Source organism: Leiobunum rupestre, chromosome 6, assembly GCF_980474605.1.
Source record: "Leiobunum rupestre chromosome 6, qqLeiRupe1.1.hap1, whole genome shotgun sequence".
NCBI lineage: Eukaryota > Metazoa > Arthropoda > Arachnida > Opiliones > Sclerosomatidae > Leiobunum > Leiobunum rupestre.
The window spans coordinates 17,661,184-17,686,234 of NC_143389.1; the positions used below are offsets into that span (position 1 = coordinate 17,661,184).

Consider the following 25,051-nt stretch of genomic DNA (forward strand, 5'->3'; position numbering starts at 1 on the left):
CTAGGTGGCGTAACGGTGCTAGCTTTTCCGGGGTGGCGCCTATGATCTGGCGTTTGCTACAGACAAATTAAAAAGTCCTAAGAACGTTTTTTTCTTATATAAACTTATCAAACGATGCAAAAAAGGATCATTATTTTTAAAGTCAAATTTACCAAAGGGGGCGTAGCGATAGTTTTCGGTGACTTCGGTCGCGAATATTTGCGATTGTACGAAAATAATTCGCGAACGTAACGAGTCTAGGTGGCGCTGCGGCGCCATGCCCTTCCGAAGTTCGGAGGTCGAGCTTATTATTTAGCGTCTGCTATTGTCAAAAGCCTAAATCTTTGCGTCGAAATTGCTCCGCGTCATGAAACATAATTTACATCATATCCCGTGAACAAAGTTTCAATAAAGAAAATGCTTTTATAAAAATCATACATATGGTGTGCACATATTAACGTTTTATAGGTTATATTGTAAATGCGTACAATACGCTATTTCGCTATTTAATGCTAGTAGCATCTGCTAGTACCTATCTAGTTTTCGACGAAAACTAAAAGAGGGCGAAGCGATAGCTTTCGGACGTGAACTGGAACCCGTGTAAATGGCGGATAAAACCTGACAAAGAATTTTGCGAAAAAAAGGATTTATAGCTCTCTCCGGGAAATGATTTTCTCTGGGCGGAGGTCTGCTTCGTCACGGACATGTAGTTTTTATTCAAGCCATTCAGAAAGTTAATAATTTTGGGCCAGGGATGTTAAACTACCAAACTGTGACATTAATTCCAGTGTGGCACGAAATAACCGTAAAATGACTAGGAACCAGAGGCCCCGGAATGGTTGTGACAGTGCTGGTCTCTGGAAAGCCAAAAAGGGCCAAGGCTTAGTATTTAGTATTTTCACAAGTACATAATATATCTCTTAAGGCTCGTTCACACGGGCAATGTTTTCCTGGTTTTCCCGTTGCTCTAGCGCGCGGGAAAGCGACTGTACACACGGACAAAATTTGCCGTATTTTACCGCCGCGAGCGCGGCCGGTAAACGATAAACCTGATGACCTTTTATGATAGCACGCCAAAATTCATAAGCCTACTTTTAAAGACTTCCAAAATCGCTCCTTACACAGTGACATGTGACAGCGTAAAGCTGATTGGTCGAGTACTTTAAAAAAAACTAGAAAATAAAGTAGAGATATTTCAACATATTTTTCTCCGATTTCTCGTTTACCGACCGCTGAAAAATCCGGCAAATTTGGTTCGTGTGTACAGTCGTTTTCCCGCGCGCCAGAACAACGGGGTAAAACGAGAAAATAGAGGTTGCGTTCAGTAAGACCATAAGTCTATAATATTGTTCCATAAGTTTGTCACTTTGAGGAATTTTTTACTGAGAGCTAGTAACGAAGTGACGTCATCACAAGAAGAAAATCTCCCCCTAGCGAGGCGCTGTCAAAGGCTACGTGTGACGCGTTAGCAAGTGGACGCGAAACTGCGACGAAGCCCGTATTGCAGTCTGTCTCGTGAATAGCTCAAAGTAAAACTTTTGCGCGTGAAGAATAGGATGTGTCACACTTATGTAACAATGTTATATACTTATGGTAAGACCATTAGTTTTTTTTCATTTTATTTTATAGAAACACCTCTTATGCGTAAAGCGATAGGTATAGAATATCTTAAGGAGTTTTCATTCGAAATGTTAGTCAACAGCGCTTCTAGCCGCATTAATTGGTTAATTCATTGATTTACAATCAAATGTACTACTTTATATTGCCAATAACTTTCAAGAATCCATAAATGTAAACCTACAGCTGAAGTTTAACTATACCGTTCAGAGATAGGCAAAAACTAAATTTCCGCGCTCGGGCTCTTCTCTTTTAATACAAGAGGGGGAGTCCGCGCTCGGGCTCTTCTCTTTTAATACAAGAGGGGGAGCCCGTGCTCGCGCTCTTCTCTTTTAATACAAGAGGGGGAGCCCGTGCTCGCGCTCTTCTCTTTTAATACAAGAGGGGGAGCCCGTGCTCGCGCTCTTCTCTTTTAATACAAGAGGGGGAGCCCGTGCTCGCGCTCTTCTCTTTTAATACAAGAGGGGGAGTCCGCGCTCGGGCTCTTCTCTTTTAATACAAGAGGGGGAGCCCGCGCTCGCGCTCTTCTCTTTTAATACAAGAGGGCTAGCCCGCGCTCGCGCTCTTCTCTTTTAATACAAGAGGGGGAGCCCGTGCTCGCGCTCTTCTCTTTTAATACAAGAGGGGGAGCCCGCGCTCGCGCTCTTCTCTTTTAATACAAGAGGGGGAGCCCGTGCTCGCGCTCTTCTCTTTTAATACAAGAGGGGGAGTCCGCGCTCGGGCTCTTCTCTTTTAATACAAGAGGGGGAGCCCGTGCTCGCGCTCTTCTCTTTTAATACAAGAGGGGGAGCCCGTGCTCGCGCTCTTCTCTTTTAATACAAGAGGGGGAGCCCGTGCTCGCGCTCTTCTCTTTTAATACAAGAGGGGGAGCCCGCGCTCGCGCTCTTCTCTTTTAATACAAGAGGGGGAGCCCGTGCTCGCGCTCTTCTCTTTTAATACAAGAGGGGGAGCCCGTGCTCGCGCTCTTCTCTTTTAATACAAGAGGGGGAGCCCGTGCTCGCGCTCTTCTCTTTTAATACAAGAGGGGGAGTCCGCGCTCGGGCTCTTCTCTTTTAATACAAGAGGGGGAGCCCGTGCTCGCGCTCTTCTCTTTTAATACAAGAGGGGGAGCCCGTGCTCGCGCTCTTCTCTTTTAATACAAGAGGGGGAGCCCGCGCTCGCGCTCTTCTCTTTTAATACAAGAGGGGGAGCCCGTGCTCGCGCTCTTCTCTTTTAATACAAGAGGGGGAGCCCGTGCTCGCGCTCTTCTCTTTTAATACAAGAGGGGGAGCCCGTGCTCGCGCTCTTCTCTTTTAATACAAGAGGGGGAGCCCGTGCTCGCGCTCTTCTCTTTTAATACAAGAGGGGGAGCCCGCGCTCGCGCTCTTCTCTTTTAATACAAGAGGGGGAGCCCGTGCTCGCGCTCTTCTCTTTTAATACAAGAGGGGGAGCCCGCGCTCGCGCTCTTCTCTTTTAATACAAGAGGGGGAGCCCGTGCTCGCGCTCTTCTCTTTTAATACAAGAGGGGGAGTCCGCGCTCGGGCTCTTCTCTTTTAATACAAGAGGGGGAGCCCGTGCTCGCGCTCTTCTCTTTTAATACAAGAGGGGGAGCCCGTGCTCGCGCTCTTCTCTTTTAATACAAGAGGGGGAGCCCGTGCTCGCGCTCTTCTCTTTTAATACAAGAGGGGGAGCCCGCGCTCGCGCTCTTCTCTTTTAATACAAGAGGGGGAGCCCGTGCTCGCGCTCTTCTCTTTTAATACAAGAGGGGGAGCCCGCGCTCGCGCTCTTCTCTTTTAATACAAGAGGGGGAGCCCGTGCTCGCGCTCTTCTCTTTTAATACAAGAGGGGGAGTCCGCGCTCGGGCTCTTCTCTTTTAATACAAGAGGGGGAGCCCGCGCTCGCGCTCTTCTCTTTTAATACAAGAGGGCTAGCCCGCGCTCGCGCTCTTCTCTTTTAATACAAGAGGGGGAGCCCGTGCTCGCGCTCTTCTCTTTTAATACAAGAGGGGGAGCCCGCGCTCGCGCTCTTCTCTTTTAATACAAGAGGGGGAGCCCGTGCTCGCGCTCTTCTCTTTTAATACAAGAGGGGGAGCCCGCGCTCGCGCTCTTCTCTTTTAATACAAGAGGGGGAGCCCGTGCTCGCGCTCTTCTCTTTTAATACAAGAGGGGGAGCCCGTGCTCGCGCTCTTCTCTTTTAATACAAGAGGGGGAGCCCGTGCTCGCGCTCTTCTCTTTTAATACAAGAGGGGGAGTCCGCGCTCGGGCTCTTCTCTTTTAATACAAGAGGGGGAGCCCGCGCTCGCGCTCTTCTCTTTTAATACAAGAGGGCTAGCCCGCGCTCGCGCTCTTCTCTTTTAATACAAGAGGGGGAGCCCGTGCTCGCGCTCTTCTCTTTTAATACAAGAGGGGGAGCCCGCGCTCGCGCTCTTCTCTTTTAATACAAGAGGGGGAGCCCGTGCTCGCGCTCTTCTCTTTTAATACAAGAGGGGGAGCCCGCGCTCGCGCTCTTCTCTTTTAATACAAGAGGGGGAGCCCGTGCTCGCGCTCTTCTCTTTTAATACAAGAGGGGGAGTCCGCGCTCGGGCTCTTCTCTTTTAATACAAGAGGGGGAGCCCGTGCTCGCGCTCTTCTCTTTTAATACAAGAAGGGGAGCCCGTGCTCGCGCTCTTCTCTTTTAATACAAGAGGGGGAGCCCGTGCTCGCGCTCTTCTCTTTTAATACAAGAGGGGGAGCCCGCGCTCGCGCTCTTCTCTTTTAATACAAGAGGGGGAGCCCGTGCTCGCGCTCTTCTCTTTTAATACAAGAGGGGGAGCCCGTGCTCGCGCTCTTCTCTTTTAATACAAGAGGGGGAGCCCGCGCTCGCGCTCTTCTCTTTTAATACAAGAGGGGGAGCCCGTGCTCGCGCTCTTCTCTTTTAATACAAGAGGGGGAGCCCACGCTCGCGCTCTCCTTTTTTCCCCGAAGAGTCGAGCTCGCGCCCAAAAATAGCTCTCGGACTCTTTAGACCCCAGAGCCCGCCGATCTCTGCTACCGTTTCGCGAAATGTCTATCATTTAAAACATAAATGAAAAATATCCGAAACGGTGTTCAAATATTCAGCATCTCTTCGGAACATTCGCGACCTCGTCTTCCTCTAGTTTAAATTAATGTATTCTCGGGAACACTGATTGAAAGAGACGTCACCAAATTGGATTCTGAACAGCGCAGCGCTGAGAACTTAAATCAAACTGACTCGATTACAGCCCGGAGCCAGAGTCAAGTGAATTTAGAAAACCCTATTTCAGAAAATGTTGATTTTTTGTTTGTATAACAAGGCTAAGCTAATAATGGAAACCACTATATCCTCCGTTGGTAAAAGTGACGTAAAAGCAGGGTTCTTTAACTGTACGAGGTTCGATTACGCACTTTCGCTTGCAGGAAAACCGAGGGGTAAGACACTCAAGAACTCAGGTGTACATTTGCTATTGGAACTCTTATGAACTCCCCTGAACTCTAGAGAACTCAAGAACTCCCGCGAACTCTCAAGAACTCCCCTGAACTCTAGAGAACTCTCAAGAACTCCCCTGAACTCTAGAGAACTCTCAAGAACTCCCGCGGACTCTCAAGAACTCTCCTCGAACTCCCGCGAACTCCCTCAAACTCTCGAGAACTCTCCGAACTCACCAATGAACTCTCTGGAACTCACCAATGAACTCTCCCGAACTCTCGAGAACTCTCGAGAACTCTCCCGAACTCTCGATAACTCTCCCGAACTCTCGATAACTCTTCCGAACTCTCGATAACTCTTCCGAACTCTCGATAACTCTTCCGAACTCTCGATAACTCTCCCGAACTCTCGATAACTCTTCCGAACTCTCGAGAACTCTTCCGAACTCTCGATAACTCTCCCGAACTCTCGATAACTCTCCCGAACTCTCGATAACTCTCCCGAACTCTCGATAACTCTCCCGAACTCTCCCGAACTCTCGATAACTCTCCCGAACTCTCGATAACTCTCCCGAACTCTCGATAACTCTCCCGAACTCTCGATAACTCTCCCGAACTCTCGATAACTCTCCCGAACTCTCGATAACTCTCCCGAACTCCCGCGAACTCCCTCAAACTCTCGAGAACTCTCCGAACTCACCAATGAACTCTCTGGAACTCACCAATGAACTCTCCCGAACTCTCGAGAACTCTCGAGAACTCTCCCGAACTCTCGATAACTCTTCCGAACTCTCGATAACTCTTCCGAACTCTCGATAACTCTTCCGAACTCTCGATAACTCTTCCGAACTCTCGATAACTCTCCCGAACTCTCGATAACTCTTCCGAACTCTCGATAACTCTTCCGAACTCTCGAGAACTCTCCCGAACTCTCGATAACTCTCCCGAACTCTCGATAACTCTCCCGAACTCTCGATAACTCTCCCGAACTCTCGATAACTCTCCCGAACTCTCCCGAACTCTCGATAACTCTCCCGAACTCTCGATAACTCTCCCGAACTCTCGATAACTCTCCCGAACTCTCGATAACTCTCCCGAACTCTCGATAACTCTCCCGAACTCTCGATAACTCTCCCGAACTCTCGATAACTCTCCCGAACTCTCGATAACTCTCCCGAACTCTCGATAACTCTCCCGAACTCTCGATAACTCTTCCGAACTCTCGATAACTCTTCCGAACTCTCGATAACTCTTCCGAACTCTCGATAACTCTTCCGAACTCTCGAGAACTCTCACGAACTCTCGAGAACTCTCCCGAACTCTCCTGAACTCTCCCGAACTCTCCCGAACTCTCGATAACTCTCCCGAACTCTCGATAACTCTCCCGAACTCTCGATAACTCTCCCGAACTCTCGATAACTCTCCCGAACTCTCCCGAACTCTCGATAACTCTCCCGAACTCTCGATAACTCTCCCGAACTCTCCCGAACTCTCCCGAACTCTCCCGAACTCTCCCGAACTCTCCCGAACTCTCCCGAACTCTCGATAACTCTCCCGAACTCTCGAGAACTCTCACGAACTCTCGAGAACTCTCACGAACTCTCACGAACTCTCACGAACTCTCGAGAACTCTCCCGAACTCTCCCGAACTCTCCCGAACTCTCCCGAACTCTCGATAACTCTTCCGAACTCTCGAGAACTCTCACGAACTCTCGAGAACTCTCCCGAACTCTCCTGAACTCTCCCGAACTCTCGATAACTCTCCCGAACTCTCGATAACTCTCCCGAACTCTCGATAACTCTCCCGAACTCTCGATAACTCTCCCGAACTCTCCCGAACTCTCGATAACTCTCCCGAACTCTCGATAACTCTCCCGAACTCTCCCGAACTCTCGATAACTCTCCCGAACTCTCGATAACTCTCCCGAACTCTCCCGAACTCTCCCGAACTCTCCCGAACTCTCGATAACTCTCACGAACTCTCGAGAACTCTCCCGAACTCTCGAGAACTCTCCCGAACTCTCCCGAACTCTCCCGAACTCTCCCGAACTCTCCCGAACTCTCCCGAACTCTCCCGAACTCTCCCGAACTCTCGATAACTCTCCCGAACTCTCGATAACTCTCCCGAACTCTCGATAACTCTCCCGAACTCTCGATAACTCTCCCGAACTCTCGATAACTCTCCCGAACTCTCGATAACTCTCCCGAACTCTCGATAACTCTCCCGAACTCTCGATAACTCTTCCGAACTCTCGATAACTCTCCCGAACTCTCGATAACTCTTCCGAACTCTCGATAACTCTTCCGAACTCTCGATAACTCTTCCGAACTCTCGAGAACTCTCGAGAACTCTCGAGAACTCTCCCGAACTCTCCCGAACTCTCCCGAACTCTCCCGAACTCTCCCGAACTCTCCCGAACTCTCGATAACTCTCGAGAACTCTCCCGAACTCTCCCGAACTCTCGATAACTCTCGAGAACTCTCCCGAACTCTCGAGAACTCTCCCGAACTCTCCCGAACTCTCCTGAACTCTCCCGAACTCTCCCGAACTCTCGATAACTCTCCCGAACTCTCGATAACTCTCCCGAACTCTCGATAACTCTCCCGAACTCTCGATAACTCTCCCGAACTCTCCCGAACTCTCGATAACTCTCCCGAACTCTTGATAACTCTCCCGAACTCTCCCGAACTCTCCCGAACTCTCCCGAACTCTCCCGAACTCTCCCGAACTCTCGATAACTCTCCCGAACTCTCGAGAACTCTCACGAACTCTCGAGAACTCTCCCGAACTCTCCCGAACTCTCCCGAACTCTCCCGAACTCTCCCGAACTCTCGATAACTCTCCCGAACTCTCGATAACTCTCCCGAACTCTCGATAACTCTCCCGAACTCTCGATAACTCTTCCGAACTCTCGATAACTCTCCCGAACTCTCGATAACTCTTCCGAACTCTCGATAACTCTTCCGAACTCTCGATAACTCTTCCGAACTCTCGAGAACTCTTCCGAACTCTCGAGAACTCTCGAGAACTCTCCCGAACTCTCCCGAACTCTCCCGAACTCTCCCGAACTCTCCCGAACTCTCGAGAACTCTCCCGAACTCTCGAGAACTCTCCTGAACTCTCGATAACTCTCCCTAACTCTCGATAACTCTCCCGAACTCTCGAGAACTCTTCCGAACTCTCGAGAACTCTTCCGAACTCTCGAGAACTCTCCCGAACTCTCGAGAACTCTCCCGAACTCTCGAGAACTCTCCCGAACTCTCGAGAACTCTCCCGAACTCTCGAGAACTCTCCCGAACTCTCGATAACTCTCCCGAACTCTCGATAACTCTCCCGAACTCTCGATAACTCTCCCGAACTCTCGATAACTCTCCCGAACTCTCGATAACTCTCCCGAACTCTCGATAACTCTCCCGAACTCTCGATAACTCTCCCGAACTCTCGATAACTCTCCCGAACTCTCGATAACTCTCCCGAACTCTCGATAACTCTCCCGAACTCTCGATAACTCTCCCGAACTCTCGATAACTCTCCCGAACTCTCGATAACTCTCCCGAACTCTCGATAACTCTCCCGAACTCTCGATAACTCTCCCGAACTCTCGATAACTCTCCCGAACTCTCGATAACTCTCCCGAACTCTCGATAACTCTCCCGAACTCTCGATAACTCTCCCGAACTCTCGATAACTCTCCCGAACTCTCGATAACTCTCCCGAACTCTCGATAACTCTCCCGAACTCTCGATAACTCTCCCGAACTCTCGATAACTCTCCCGAACTCTCGATAACTCTCCCGAACTCTCGATAACTCTCCCGAACTCTCGATAACTCTCCCGAACTCTCGATAACTCTCCCGAACTCTCGATAACTCTCCCGAACTCTCGATAACTCTCCCGAACTCTCGATAACTCTCCCGAACTCTCGATAACTCTCCCGAACTCTCGATAACTCTCCCGAACTCTCGATAACTCTCCCGAACTCTCGATAACTCTCCCGAACTCTCGATAACTCTCCCGAACTCTCGATAACTCTCCCGAACTCTCGATAACTCTCCCGAACTCTCGATAACTCTTCCGAACTCTCGAGAACTCTTCCGAACTCTCGAGAACTCTTCCGAACTCTCGAGAACTCTCGAGAACTCTCGAGAACTCTCCCGAACTCTCCCGAACTCTCCCGAACTCTCCCGAACTCTCGAGAACTCTCCCGAACTCTCGAGAACTCTCCCGAACTCTCGAGAACTCTCCCGAACTCTCGAGAACTCTCCCGAACTCTCGATAACTCTCCCGAACTCTCGATAACTCTCCCGAACTCTCGATAACTCTCCCGAACTCTCGATAACTCTCCCGAACTCTCGATAACTCTCCCGAACTCTCGAGAACTCTCCCGAACTCTCGAGAACTCTCCCGAACTCTCGAGAACTCTCCCGAACTCTCGATAACTCTCCCGAACTCTCGATAACTCTCCCGAACTCTCGAGAACTCTCCCGAACTCTCGATAACTCTCCCGAACTCTCGATAACTCTCCCGAACTCTCGATAACTCTCCCGAACTCTCGATAACTCTCCCGAACTCTCGATAACTCTCCCGAACTCTCGATAACTCTCCCGAACTCTCGATAACTCTCCCGAACTCTCGATAACTCTCCCGAACTCTCGATAACTCTCCCGAACTCTCGATAACTCTCCCGAACTCTCGATAACTCTCCCGAACTCTCGATAACTCTCCCGAACTCTCGATAACTCTCCCGAACTCTCGATAACTCTTCCGAACTCTCGATAACTCTCCCGAACTCTCGATAACTCTTCCGAACTCTCGATAACTCTTCCGAACTCTCGATAACTCTTCCGAACTCTCGAGAACTCTTCCGAACTCTCGAGAACTCTCGAGAACTCTCCCGAACTCTCCCGAACTCTCCCGAACTCTCCCGAACTCTCCCGAACTCTCGAGAACTCTCCCGAACTCTCGAGAACTCTCCTGAACTCTCGATAACTCTCCCTAACTCTCGATAACTCTCCCGAACTCTCGAGAACTCTTCCGAACTCTCGAGAACTCTTCCGAACTCTCGAGAACTCTCCCGAACTCTCGAGAACTCTCCCGAACTCTCGAGAACTCTCCCGAACTCTCGAGAACTCTCCCGAACTCTCGAGAACTCTCCCGAACTCTCGATAACTCTCCCGAACTCTCGATAACTCTCCCGAACTCTCGATAACTCTCCCGAACTCTCGATAACTCTCCCGAACTCTCGATAACTCTCCCGAACTCTCGATAACTCTCCCGAACTCTCGATAACTCTCCCGAACTCTCGATAACTCTCCCGAACTCTCGATAACTCTCCCGAACTCTCGATAACTCTCCCGAACTCTCGATAACTCTCCCGAACTCTCGATAACTCTCCCGAACTCTCGATAACTCTCCCGAACTCTCGATAACTCTCCCGAACTCTCGATAACTCTCCCGAACTCTCGATAACTCTCCCGAACTCTCGATAACTCTCCCGAACTCTCGATAACTCTCCCGAACTCTCGATAACTCTCCCGAACTCTCGATAACTCTCCCGAACTCTCGATAACTCTCCCGAACTCTCGATAACTCTCCCGAACTCTCGATAACTCTCCCGAACTCTCGATAACTCTCCCGAACTCTCGATAACTCTCCCGAACTCTCGATAACTCTCCCGAACTCTCGAGAACTCTCCCGAACTCTCGATAACTCTTCCGAACTCTCGATAACTCTCCCGAACTCTCGATAACTCTCCCGAACTCTCGATAACTCTCCCGAACTCTCGATAACTCTCCCGAACTCTCGATAACTCTCCCGAACTCTCGATAACTCTCCCGAACTCTCGATAACTCTCCCGAACTCTCGATAACTCTCCCGAACTCTCGATAACTCTCCCGAACTCTCGATAACTCTCCCGAACTCTCGATAACTCTCCCGAACTCTCGATAACTCTCCCGAACTCTCGATAACTCTCCCGAACTCTCGATAACTCTCCCGAACTCTCGATAACTCTCCCGAACTCTCGATAACTCTCCCGAACTCTCGATAACTCTCCCGAACTCTCGATAACTCTCCCGAACTCTCGATAACTCTCCCGAACTCTCGATAACTCTCCCGAACTCTCGATAACTCTCCCGAACTCTCGATAACTCTCCCGAACTCTCGATAACTCTCCCGAACTCTCGATAACTCTTCCGAACTCTCGAGAACTCTCCCGAACTCTCGAGAACTCTCCCGAACTCTCGAGAACTCTCCCGAACTCTCGATAACTCTCCCGAACTCTCGATAACTCTCCCGAACTCTCGATAACTCTCCCGAACTCTCGATAACTCTCCCGAACTCTCGATAACTCTTCCGAACTCTCGAGAACTCTCCCGAACTCTCGAGAACTCTCCCGAACTCTCGAGAACTCTCCCGAACTCTCGATAACTCTCCCGAACTCTCGATAACTCTCCCGAACTCTCGATAACTCTCCCGAACTCTCGATAACTCTCCCGAACTCTCGATAACTCTCCCGAACTCTCGATAACTCTCCCGAACTCTCGATAACTCTCCCGAACTCTCGATAACTCTCCCGAACTCTCGATAACTCTCCCGAACTCTCGATAACTCTCCCGAACTCTCGATAACTCTCCCGAACTTTCGAGAACTCTCAAGAACTCTCACGAAATCTCACGAACTCTCACGAACTCTCACGAACTCTTGAGAACTCGGCAGATGTCGAACTCCCGGTTTACACAAAAATCCTAAGTGTCTTACCCCTCGAGGAAAACACTGCCCGTGTGAACCAGGCTTTAAATTGATTCTATTATCGTGCGTTTTGCTTCGTCGTCGCAGTGAGCCCGTGATCATTCGTTTTTGGGTTTGATTACAGATTTATCATTACCAAAGGCTGTACTCAGTTTTATATGCCTGTAATCGCTGTACTTAATTTTAGGAAGTGGTTAGCCCAGTGGTTCTGAACATTTGTAATCTCGTGGAACGCTCGCTTGAAAGAAACGTTATTTTATTTTAAAATTTTAGTGCTACGATTGATACTGATTTTCACAACATAGTTTTTCGATAGTTAAATAGAAATAGGTTCGGTATTAAATTTTTTTTTCCGAAACTAATTCTATCATAGCACAGCTCAAAATATCGTGGGGCCGCTAGAATTTGAAATGTAGCCTTGGCGTTCCATGGAGCCCTATTTGAGAATCATTTGAGTAAATGTTATGCTTATTTTTCCTAATACATTTCGGTACTTAGGAAATTGATTAAAGTGCGTTTGTTTTATAAAAGAAAAAACCTAACAATCTAAGCGGGACCAGGGTTAAAAAAAGGGTTTTGGGAAGTTGTTATTTTAATGGGAATTTTGTGTGTCTCATTGGTTTGTTTGGTTAGATTAGCTTAACATGTGCTATCGATGCAAACGAAACCTTGCCTTTTAATAGTCTAATATTAAATTTCAAAAAAGCCACCCAAATCGTGGTTTTTGGTCGAAAGGCATTCGGCCTAATGGTACAATTCGGTCAAATGGCACTCGGCCTAATGGTATACAATCATTCTAGTGCCATAGCGAAATATTTTCCATCAATATTAAGTATTTTCACCAAAATTAAAAGACCAATTATTTTTTCGGACTCTCATAGATAAGACCATTTATTTAGAAGAGACGAGAAGATCTAGCAGAATTAAAGTACATTTATTTTGTCCGTACGTAGAACAAAATCATGCTAAAAACTGACTTGGTAATACCATATATAGCATAATTATACATAAGTGTGCCTCTGTACAAAATTTCCATAGAAAACGGCAAAAACTTCTTCTACTCTTAGGCTATTGAAAAGGTTACTATGGAATCGAAATCACGTGATCGCCAGGCACGAGCTAAACTGTAGATGGTCAAAACCAGAAATGCGCGAGGAATTCTACTTCCGTTTCTCATCAGTAAAGCTGATTACGCGTTTTCGTTAAAAAAATGCTTTTGTGGCACACTTAGGCGGGATTATGTTACATATGGTAATAGACGTCTCAACATCGCAATCCCAATTCATTAGTACAAGATGATGATATTTATGTCCTCAATTGTTCTGGTCATTGCTATTTAGAAAGGTTACCGATTCACTAAACGTTATTTAAAAATTGTAATTATATTTACTAACTAAAACTTATATATTACATTTGTTCGTTGTCATTGGTGAGTACCTTAAGTAGAAAAAAAATTGTTTTGTTGTGTAGTTCTATGACTGAGAAAAAGTCATTAAACTAAACGAAAATATAAACTTTTACTTTAAAAAAATAATTTGAGAGTACTTCCAATGGTGTTGGTCCATTTGATCGAAAAATATGTGATCGACAGTCGATCATTATACGTTGCAATGGATCGAAATTCCATTTGATAGAATCCCATTTGTCATTTGTTTCATAAGATCGAACCTTCAAATGATCGAATACTATTTGATCGAATTCAAAAGTATTTATAGTACCAGTTGGTATGTTTTTATTTTACCGAATGTCAATATGAAGTGCAGAAGGAATAATTATGGAATTCATTGCTTAAGTGCAGAAGGAATAATGATGGAATAATTCATTGTTTAAGTGCAGAAGGAATAATGATGGAATTCATTGCTTAAGTGCAGAAGGAATAATGATGGAATAATTCATTGTTTAAGTGCAGAAGGAATAATGATGGAATAATTCATTGTTTAAGTGCAGAAGGAATAATGATGGAATTCATTGCTTAAGTGCAGAAGGAATAATGATGGAATAATTCATTGCTTTAACTGTATTAAGCCACAAAGATGAAGAGATTTTTACTTTATACACTATATGATGGAATTTTTTATTACATCGACGATAACGGCCCGTTGTTTTTGATATATATAAATAGGGTCAGGTTAGGTTAGGTTAGGTTGATGTACGCGCGCCGTAGGTGCGTATGCACCGTTGTATACGAGGGGTCTGACCACGTTCACGGCCGTTCTATTGCTAAAAATTAGGTACAGAGTTCGTTTTTTTAATAGGTCTTTCTATTAATTATGTCCGAGAGAATATTTTGTTTTCTACGTCACTGCGCTCAGGTTTTTTTCTGTATATTATTTTTGAAATTTTGTTGTTTTTGTTGTAAACAAATTAATTAATTTATTAAATTGTAATATGCATATTTCTGTTTTTGTTTTAGTTTCTTATTATGGAGAAGTACTATGGTTATTTTTCTTTAGTACAGTTTAAAGAAATAATTATTATTCATAGAGTCTACTGTATCTCATTCTGACTAGATGTTGGCTTTTCGATTTACTCCCAAAAACTAGTAGTTTTACCCTAGAGTAGCTTTCGATCAAATGCCATTCGATCAAATGGAAATTCGATCAAATGGGACCCGTTCGATCATTTGGGAATCGATCAAATAGACTCAAACCCTTCCAATTAATGTGTTCAAAATGTTTCAAAGTAAAAATTGAAACTTTACCCGCCCAATCCAAAACGTTCCTACGTACCTGTGTATGACATCAATTCCACGTCACTACTACACTCATAACTACTTATTTAAATGCTTTTAGGTTTACGTAACTACTATTGAATCCAATCCAACATTATTTGCTTATTTTTGAGAACGCTCTACGTAACTCAAATTCCAACTTGTCGTCGACAAAAGTGACACACTTACGGAACTAAATTATAGACTTAAGGCTCCAATGCACTCTTTAGAATTGCAAAAAAACGTCTTTTTCTTGAACAAAATGAATCTCGTTCAATTTTATCCCGCGCAATTGAAAGTAAAAGAAGATTATTTTTGTAAGAGACGGGGCAAAATGTGTTTTTCTCGGTTCGCAACAATAAAAGCCGAAAGAACGGAACTTTAATGATATCTTACAATGTTTATTCTTTATTCTTTTGCAGGGGCTTAAAGAATTTGACAGTCGAGGGGTCAGGCACCGAGAATCAAGACGCGAGGATGTGAAGTCGAAAAGGTTCTCGCCTTAAATTAGATGGACAGAAAAGCCCTTAAAAAGAAAGCTCAGTGAAATCCGTCTTTAAAGCGAGAGTCGGTAACGGAAAAACCATTTTACTTTATACTCCATCTACTACTTAGAGCGATATCTTTGGAAAGTGTCTTTTTCGGGATTGGTTTTGAAAGAAAGGGATTCGAGCCGAGGCTTCGTCTAATGCTAAAAGCCACCTGAGAACACGTCTTCGTTGCGCCCGCCAAAGTGAGTAAAACCACCTCTAGGGATATCATCGCTACCTCGATACGGATATATATACTTTTTACACCCTTAAAAAGTTTAGTTCGCCAGAACGGACTGAAGAATCTTGATAAAAACATTTTTTCGCTCTTATTTTCTCGGGCTTCAATTTATTTTCGGGGGCCAGAGGCGGGAACTGCGCTCTCCAATATTTGCAGTGAAAGGGCCCCGTTTGGTTTTATGAAAGAGTGACTTAATTTTGAGCCTGATGCTCTCCGTTCGATATACTTCTATTAAATATATATTTTTTAAAATGCCCACGAGAGGAGAACATTTTATTAAATACGCACATATATACGGCACGAAGAAAGTTTAATTAAAATTCCGTTATATTTTTGAAAGAATTATTAACATCAGAAGTATATGATATATAATACCATAATAAGACTGGCTATTTTATTTATTTTTAATTTAGTGTATTACTCGAAGATCTATTTGATCCGAGTTTCGCGTTTTTTGTTTGCTCGAAGACCTATTGGTACGAGTTATTAGTAAGTTTTTTAATTTCTTCAATTTTTTAGGATTTAGCTATATTATCCCTTTTAATTATGGACTAATCTACTTTTTCGCGTATTTTATCATCCTTCTCACAGTCCATAGGTGGTTTCTTATAACTTAACTTATCATAGAATACCAGAAGTGGATATGAACAAAGTATGGCAAAGAACGAATTCGGTTAATGATAGCCGGTCGTGGAGTTATTGCGAAAATAGGAAGTGTCATACTTACGTTTATAATCCACTTATGATAAATCAAAGTATTCATTTGATATATGACCTTCGCAATATAAATTATATATAATAGGCGCAACAAACACAAGGATAATCAGCTAATCAGCTAGGCTAATACCCAAGGCACCACCCTAGGAGAACGCAGCAAGCCTTTAAACACGCTAACGCAGTGTTGCGTACAAATTTCATTGGACGTTCCTTTACGCTGCACGTTTTACGGGCGGGGGGAAGACAATTTCAGAATTTCCGCCTTCCGACGGCAGCAGGCGCTAAAGCGTCTAACCAATGAAAATTGTACGCAAGAAAATCCACGACTTTTGACGGGTTGCGTTCTCCTTGTGCAGGATGCTGTGTTTTTATCGTGTCTTTTGAGGAAAAAGTAAAACCAGCCTTTTTAAATATAGCGAATCTATGAAATAATTGAACATAATGCGTTTTCCGTAGAGTAGCAGACATCAAACCGCGTTTCTAGAAAATGAGTTTTGTGAAAATGATAGCCTACTCGAACAGACGACTTTTTTAAGTATCCCCAAATACAAGGTGGGGTGGCGAAGGTGTTATTGCAATTTCGGCTCATAACGAGAGGAACCGGGTTCGATCCCAGCTTGTGGCACTGGGTCAAAACTCGGAACAACTCCTTCCGCGTTGAGTTTGCAAGTTCTCGGTTTCCCCTTTCCATAAAATTTGTTGAGGTTAACGGCAATTGTAAGTGTAGATAACTATTGACTCGCGTGGCATGGATGGTTTGTCACCACCCGCTTGACTGGTTTGGAATATTAGGTTATTATAATTCGTTGTGTAAAACAAAATGCATTTTTGCAAATTTTTTGGGTTGAAATGAGTTTTTGCACACAATCTCTCAGGATTTGTGTGTATTAGTTTTAGTTTCACGTACTGTGTTCGCCCACATTTGTGAGATTGGGGCCCCGGAAGTGGGGCATTTGCCATTTTAATGATATTGCTGATTTTAAAATTTAAATGTACATATTTTTAAATTAAGAGCGACTTAGTTGAATATTATATTTTTAGTTAGTACTGATCATTTCTGAACTAGGTTTTCGGTCGCATTAAGAAATTTTAATTTTAAGTGAGCTTTCTGGCCAATTCGCGGGAAACCACAACCCGCGTTCGCATTTGATTGATACAGGTGTTTGGTCTAAAAATTAATTTAAATTAAGGTGTTCGTGTTTGGCTACCATATTTCCAAAACCAGGTAACTCGAAAAATTCGGTTTGCCTAAAAACGAATTTAAATAATTGTGTTCTTTTCACTAATTTAATTCCAAAACCAGGTAACTCGCAAAATTATTTTTCGATCAAATTCGTCTTGGGTTTGTGAAGTTAATGTACAAGATGATCGGAAATTTGTTCAAATTTAAATTTAATATTTAAAATATAGTTAATACATCGAGGGGATTGTGTGTACTTAAATGTCCGGGACATCTGGTTATAGTATCTCAGTAATGATAATGGCTAGAATTAAACGGATTTCAGATTCGAAATTATTTCCATAGAGTTAATAAACTGCATAATTAAACTAAAAGTGTCAAAATTGGTTGATAATGCGTTTTTGAAAGGTTCGGCCTAGATTACAATTGAGTATGGTGGTCGTTTCGGCGTAAAAATTGACCTGTACCGTTAATAACACAGTAAACATAAGTATGACACTTGTTGCGTTGAGTTTGCAAGTTCTTTCCCCACTGGTTTAAGTGGTTTTCCCCTTCCATAAAAACTTGTTGGCTCGCGTGGCATGCAGGGCTGGCCTACGCATTGAAGCCCGGTCACCTGAATTAAAGGCTTCAAAAGTCGCTTGATGACTTAGGCCTAAGGTGGTGCCTTGGGTATTAGCCTAGCTGATTATTATTACGTTTGTCTTGTCGCTCCAATTGTTTCTTACTACCACCTTTGATCACAACTGACAAATTAGTAGAAGGATTAACGACTTCAGTAAACTTTGTTGGTTTCTTCCTTCCCATCATCTAAATTCCAATGCAGCCAGTCCGATAATTGTCAGAAAATGTAGGTTGATGATGATAAATTTCCCAAAAAACGTGTGGACCTTTCGACTTTACAATAAGGACCTTTTTGTTGAAAATAATACAAACTAGAATTACGAAATGGTTTCAAAGCAATTGAAAAATGTTTCACGGTTAAATTGAAAAATGTATTTTTTTCACCGGTAGGTTGGAGACCAAAACTTTCAATGAGAAAGTTTTAGAGTGCACTCTAAACGTACAAATAAAGTTGGTTTACCGAAAATCTCCTATTTTCCACCAGGTTATGAGGAGGCGAAAACCACAAATTGGTACTATCTAAAATAACATTTTATCAGATGGTGTTTGTAATGCCTGGCTGTTATTATGTTTCAGCACTCAATAACACTTTTGCTTATTAGCTCAAAAGTTCAAAGATTTTATAAAGCCACAGAAATAGTTGACGAACTTTTTTCGTTCTAAAAGAAGAGAGGATTAAAATTCATTTAAAAACATTGATTTAGATATTATGTTTCCACATTTAATATTCTTAATTGACAGTCAGGCTCGAAGGTCAGTTATGCATTTGCTATTTAAAGCAACACTTACCTTATTCGCAATCACTACCAGTAATTCCTTCAAACCGAGTATTACATTTTGGTGAGATATTATCCTAGCAGTAGACCGAGTCGCAGCACCGTTGTTCGAGTTGTTCGCGACTTCAAAATAACTAGAAATGTAATTCCCAGACTCCGCGGACAAGAGCTTTATAACATCGACCAGTATCCTACTTTGTTGCAAACTCTCTATCAAGCGTTAGAACTGTGAGCTACGACTTAGGTTTGTGTTGAAAGTTTAACATTGTCACAACTTCCATCCATACCGTGTGACCGTTCATCAGGCACAACATGACGTTTGTAACTGGTTCAGTAATATATCTCACGAATATCCGAACTTTATTCGTCTGATCAATGTTCTTTTTCGAGAGATAGTCTATTGAATCGCCAAAACAACCACGTGGAAATTCATAACTGGGGATACCCTTACCACCAAGTACAATTTATAATAAATGGGCAGTGGCGTAACTAGACCTATATTCCCAATGTGGTGCATTGGAGCCCATAAGCTCAGCGTTGGCCCAAACGGCTGTACTGTCAGTAGCAAATGTATAGAGTGGCTCAATTTTCCCATTTGAGGTCCACTTTTTCTGGCTACGACACTGGCTCGCGAATAGTTCTTTTTATAAAATAACCTTGGCCATCTTGTTGAAATGTTGCCTCCCCGCTTCAGCTGTGGATCCATTTTATCTCCCAATAAAGAGTTTATGAACTCATTCTTAGGCATTGGCTGAACTATTCCAGGGCAACATTTCAACAAGTTGGACAAGCGTAAAGACAGTTTATAAAATCAACAATTGTTTTATCGTCCCTCTTGTTTGTCAAAATCGTCTTAATGGACAGAAGTTCTCAGAACTCCTTAGCCTTTCTTCAAAGCGAAGTAGCGGATGAGTTGGACGACAATCTTTTGGCCGATTCTATCCGTCTTTCGTTTCAGCATGGCGGTGTGCCAACACATCAACTATCCAACCCTCAGCGATGGATTGAAAGAAACGGTCACGTATAATGGCAATCAAGATTCTCAAAAATGGCACTGATTAGCTTTCGCTTGTAAGGTTTCATCACGGAACGAGTTTACCAATCACTTCTTATTACCCTGTAATGCTTTGACCAGCAAATCACTGAAGCCTACCGCCTTGTAACTCTGAACATTGTACAAAGATCATTTCGTAATATGCTTTATCATGCTGCAACCTGTATTTCGAATTATCGAAATAAGCATTTAAAAGACTTTGATTCCATAAAATCTCTTAAATTATAAAAAAAGAGTTGATGAATATCGAAACATACGAACATTCTAAAAATTTTCTGATAAAAGTCATAACCGAATTAAAAAGACTAACATAATTTTTTATGTTGTTGAGTATATCAAAGAAATCTCACATTGAAATGTTTTGCCTGCTCCCTAAGAGCAACAAACACAGCACCCCGCACAAGGAGAACGCAACCCGTCAAAAGTCGTGCATTTTCTTACTTACAGTTTTCATTGGTTAGACGCATTAGCGCCTGCTGCCGTCGGAAGGGGAAAATTCGGAAATTGTCTACCCCCCAACCGTAAAACGTTCAGTGTAAAGGGTCGATCAATGAAATTTGTACACAGCACTAAGTTGGCGTGTTTAAAGGCTAGCTGCATTCTCCTTGTGTGTGTTGCTCCTAGCTGCTACCTAGGAGTATGAATGTTCCACTGGAGAGGTATTGTGCCCGCCGCGCGTAAGGCAGTCTGAAACCATAGAACGTAGTACAGTATAGACCTCTATAGGTGAAAACGTTATATTTTATTAAAACAATTCGTCTGCTAGTTGTTCTTGGTCAGTGAGAACGTGCATTCGTGGAATTGTTGGGTTGGTTTGTTTTAGTTTGGTGGGTAGTTTTTGGTTTTTTTTCTAGGTTTGCGAAATGATGAATATAGTGCAAACAGAACATAGTTATGGTGTTCTATCAAAGTCCCAAAAAAAGGTAAATAACACACTCTTAAATGATGAAATTCTAGTAGGGTTGCTCTGAAGGCTTACATCCTTATGATATCTAGCATCATTACGGCAATTATCAAAACAGCAATATTTCCCCATTGATTAATGAAAGTACCAAAACTAATAAATCATTAACACATTCCGGAACCGTCAGCCATTATTGTATCGCGATTCAAAGTTTGAAACCCACGATCTGGCATCACTGTCTGGAAGAACTAGCAGACGAATTTAACAAAAAATACAGTTTCTCTAAGCGTCGTAGGATGGCGGTAAAATCTTAGGTTCTATAGTTTGACTCCCGCCGTACTGCCTTAGGTAGACCGGGGAGCTCGTTGTGGGGGAATACAATTTTCTGTTCCAGGGTACGAGTTTTATATTCCTAGCTACCAACCGGTGAAAAGAGAAATTTAACAAAAATGTTTGGAATTTCTCTGAAAGTTTCCTAATTCTAGGATATATCCTTTTTGATCGAGCAATTTGAAACGAACTGTATTCATAGTAGCGTCCTACCAAACGGGCTATATGCCATCAAGGCGGACTGTCTCTCTTTTGTTTTGAGAGGAAAATTCTTTATTTTCCCGTTACACAACTGGCAATTAACTTAATTTCCCCGGTATAAACAGAAAGCGCTACACTCGGCATTAGCGGCTCCCGGCCAAGCCCCCTTTTTGACTTCGTTAAACTAGTTCCCGAATTCACGCGCTATCGCCCAACATTATAAATCCTCCTGGAAATTTCTAACTAGATCCGTTCCGGAAATGGGGAACCTTACTAGCCTTTAGCGAAACGCGCCGCTCCCGTTACCGTGGTAACCCTCGCGACGAATAACCAATAAGAGAATCTCCGAGCGAAAGGTGCGCCTTCTAGAATTTTTATTGCCGGGGTTTTTTCCTAATGGAGATCTAAAGGATATTGGACTTCTTTTGGAAGCTAACGCTTATTCTTAGGTGAAGCCTGTGGTAAAAAAAAACGCGTAAGATAATCGGTCTACGCGTAATAAAGCTACGTCGACACTTAGCCTCTCTAGTAAATAAGATAGGCCATATATTTAGGTTAGTATAACTTTCAATCGAGCCCAGGCAAGGATAAAAAGCCAAATAAGATTCCGGAGCAGTCTTCAGTTAAGTACACAGTGACTTATCTAACTTAACTATATCCGTAAGAAATATCTTTCAGAGTGGCGTCACTAAGATATGTGTGACCAGGTGCGATAACTACTGGTGTCACCAATTAGACCATACTAACTATATCGTAAAACAACATTAATTAGAAACCATTTATACCATAAGTGGATCATTCTCTCTAAGTATACAAATTCCAGATCTCGGTCGGGTATCTTAGTCTGGGTTTCGTGATGTTAGAGCTTGTATAGGACTATAGGGAGCAAACTTCAGAGATAAATTTTTTGAAAATATTTCGGCGGAGGCGCCACTGAGTGGTCACGACGGCAACTACAGGGGCGTTTATTGAACAAAACTCTACCCTTGGATCTGAAACTGACCTTGAACAAATATGGTATAGGTTTTTTGGGGGGAAAAATTCGAGGAGCCAAACCCCAAAATTTATCTCTCTCGGGCACTCGAAACACGTTTCAAACGTGAAACGTACCATAAGAGATGTAAGAAACATTACATTCGGCAATATCAATTCAGAGTGAAGTTGAGGTGATACACAGTATAGGGCGGTTGTAAAGGGCTGCCAGACCGACCCCAACAAAGAGTCTAGTCATAGGTAGCATAGCGTTTTGTCTACTTAGAGAGAATGCTCCACTTATGTTTATACTTATGGAGAAAGGGTATGTTAATTTTACGGAAAAATAAAATGCGGAAACATTTCCAGAAAAGTTTCCTCTACACTGCTATTTCCATTATCTTCAGAAACTAAAATAGAGTTGTTAATTTTCCGGGAAAATTAAAAATTGAAACATAAATTACTTTTTAGGGGTTTTTAATGTTTTTAACTTTTTATCGATATAAAATGTCTAATAACAGTAAACATACTACAAACATTAATAGTTTTACATAATTGTTAATCAGTTTCAAGTTAGTCTAGAGGTTTAGTTTTACTTTCAGGTTCGAAAAAATTAGGCGAACATTCAGCTTGTAAACAATATTAGACTAATCATGGAATGAAAACTTCTTTTTATTTTTTCGGGAAAATACGGAAATTTTCCAAAAGGAAAAGTTTCAACGGTCATTAGTTTTGCCATGGCAACCGAAAATGTTTTTGACAACACAAAATGGAAACTTTTCCAAAAAATTAAAACATTTTATGTGCAAAAAACTAGAAAAAATTGATCAAAATTTACGAAAAAAAATAAAATTGATCAAAATTTAATCAATTTTTTCAATTTTATGAAATGGTTTAAAAATTAAAATGATTTGATAGAAAATTAATAAAAATTGATTTTATTGATAAAAAAATTCTTAAATGTGATAAAAAATCAATTGTGTTTATCAAATAATAGAATGAGATAATTTGACCAAATTTTGAAATAGTGATTAATTTTGATAAAATTTCATAAAATTAATAAAAATATTGGTTAACTTTGATAAAATTTAATAAAATTAATAAAAATATTGGTTAACTTTGATAAAATTTAATAAAATTAATAAAAATATTGGTTAACTTTGATAAAATTTAATAAAATTAATAAAAATATTGGTTAACTTTGATAAAATTTAATAAAATTAATAAAAATATTGGTTAACTTGGATAAAATTTAATAAAATTAATAAAAATATTGGTTAACTTTGATAAAATTTAATAAAATTAATAAAAATATTGGTTAACTTTGATAAAATTTAATAAAATTAATAAAAATATTGGTTAACTTTGATAAAATTTAATAAAATTAATAAAAATATTGGTTAACTTTGATAAAATTTAATAAAATTAATAAAAATATTGGTTAACTTTGATAAAATTTAATAAATTTAATAAAAATTGATATATATATATTATAGTATGGTATAAATTTTGATATAATCGATATATTAGATCACTTTTTGATCAATTTTTTCAATTTGATCAAAATGAGTAAAAATGGATAAAAATAGATATAATAATAAATAGAATTCCATTGCAAAAATATTGTGCAAATAACATTAGAAAGTTGAGTCAAATGGTATATTTATTCACTTTGTTCTATAAATCTATTAATGTTTCGTAAGTTCCGCGCCACACTTGTAACGTCACAGCTGTAGTCATAATAGTGGCCGCCATGACAGTTACCGTTTTTTATCAATAGGCAAATTACATTGGTGACGTCGTGAGTTTCGAATTGACAACACTCTATATCGGTTGTTTCGGTACCGAAGTCACTGACATTCGAATTTGGCAAATGCGAAGATGGATGTTAATCCAGTAAATGTTGTGCAGTGTTTAAAAGAGTAGGTTGCATTAGAATTCCTTCGTACGTTGCAAGTTCATATTTGTATAACGAAAAGGAAAAACATTTTGCAAAAGAAATATCGAAAAGCATGTGTGAAATATTAACTGAGTACGTTTTGCTAGAAGAGGAATAACTAGTAAGAAATTAAATTCTTAAAATATTTTTAATTGAAATTAGTTTGTAAGAATGTAACTTTTGATTACTTATAGCAAATGTTTTCAATTTTAATGGAAAATTACTCTTTTCGTGTTTACAATTTCAATTCTTAAATTACACAACTTAACAATTAAGAACAGATATCATGTGGTACCGTAGAACTCTGGATAAAACTTTTTAAAGGTTTAGACTTCACTACAGTAAAACCCAAAAGTAATTAATAGGGCGTGAATCACCAGATATTCTCGATCACACAGATAACACTTCTATTTTTTCGAGTCAAAAGTATAAGAAATAAAAGTTAATTGTCATGGTACAGTCCCGATCAAAAGTTTCTGGCCGTTTTCTCTTGGCAGCCATTTTATTTCTATTTTAGGTAGAGAGCCGAATGAGGGCTTTTATGATTATAATCAATATTTTAATTACTTTTCTTAAATTTTATCAAATTAATCACTATTTCAAAATTTGGTCAAATTTTTCTCATTCTATTAATTTGATAAACACAATTGATTTTTATCACATTTAAGATTTTTTATCAATAAAAACCATTTTTATTAATTTTCTATCAAATCATTTGCATTTTAACCCATTTTCATCAAATTGAAAAAAATTGATTAAATTTTGATAAATTTTATTTTTTTCGTAAATTTTGATCCATTTTTTTCTAGCTTTTTGAATTTAAATTTTTTTAATTTTTTAGAAATTTTCAAAATCCCATGTTAGGTTTGGTATGGAATTTGAAATTTTGTGTTGTAAAAAAAAATTTCGGTTGCCATGGCAAAACTAACGCCCGTTGAAACTTTTCTTTTGGGAATTTTCATGATTCATTAACGGCTACTTAACCCCCGAGTTTGAGCAAAATCGGTGTGTTGCACCCAATGAGGTAGAATAAATAGAGATCCAAACCAATCTGGGATTCGCGGATCACGTTTTATTTGAGTAGGAGAATTAGGCTTAAGTTTCAACTTTAACCAATCATGTA

At 41.7% G+C, this 25,051-nt stretch overlaps 1 protein-coding gene across 2 annotated transcripts in view; it reads left to right on the forward strand.

Annotated features, from left to right (window-relative positions):
• The window catches only part of LOC149939632 (transmembrane protease serine 2-like), a 208,163-nt gene that overhangs the window by 66,650 nt on the left and 116,462 nt on the right, over nucleotides 1–25,051 (forward strand). For both annotated transcript variants that reach the window (XM_090177954.1, XM_090177955.1), the window contains exon 2: nucleotides 14,883–15,193. The gene's annotated coding sequence lies outside the window, so the exon portion shown is untranslated. The remainder of the gene's footprint in view (nucleotides 1–14,882; nucleotides 15,194–25,051) is intronic.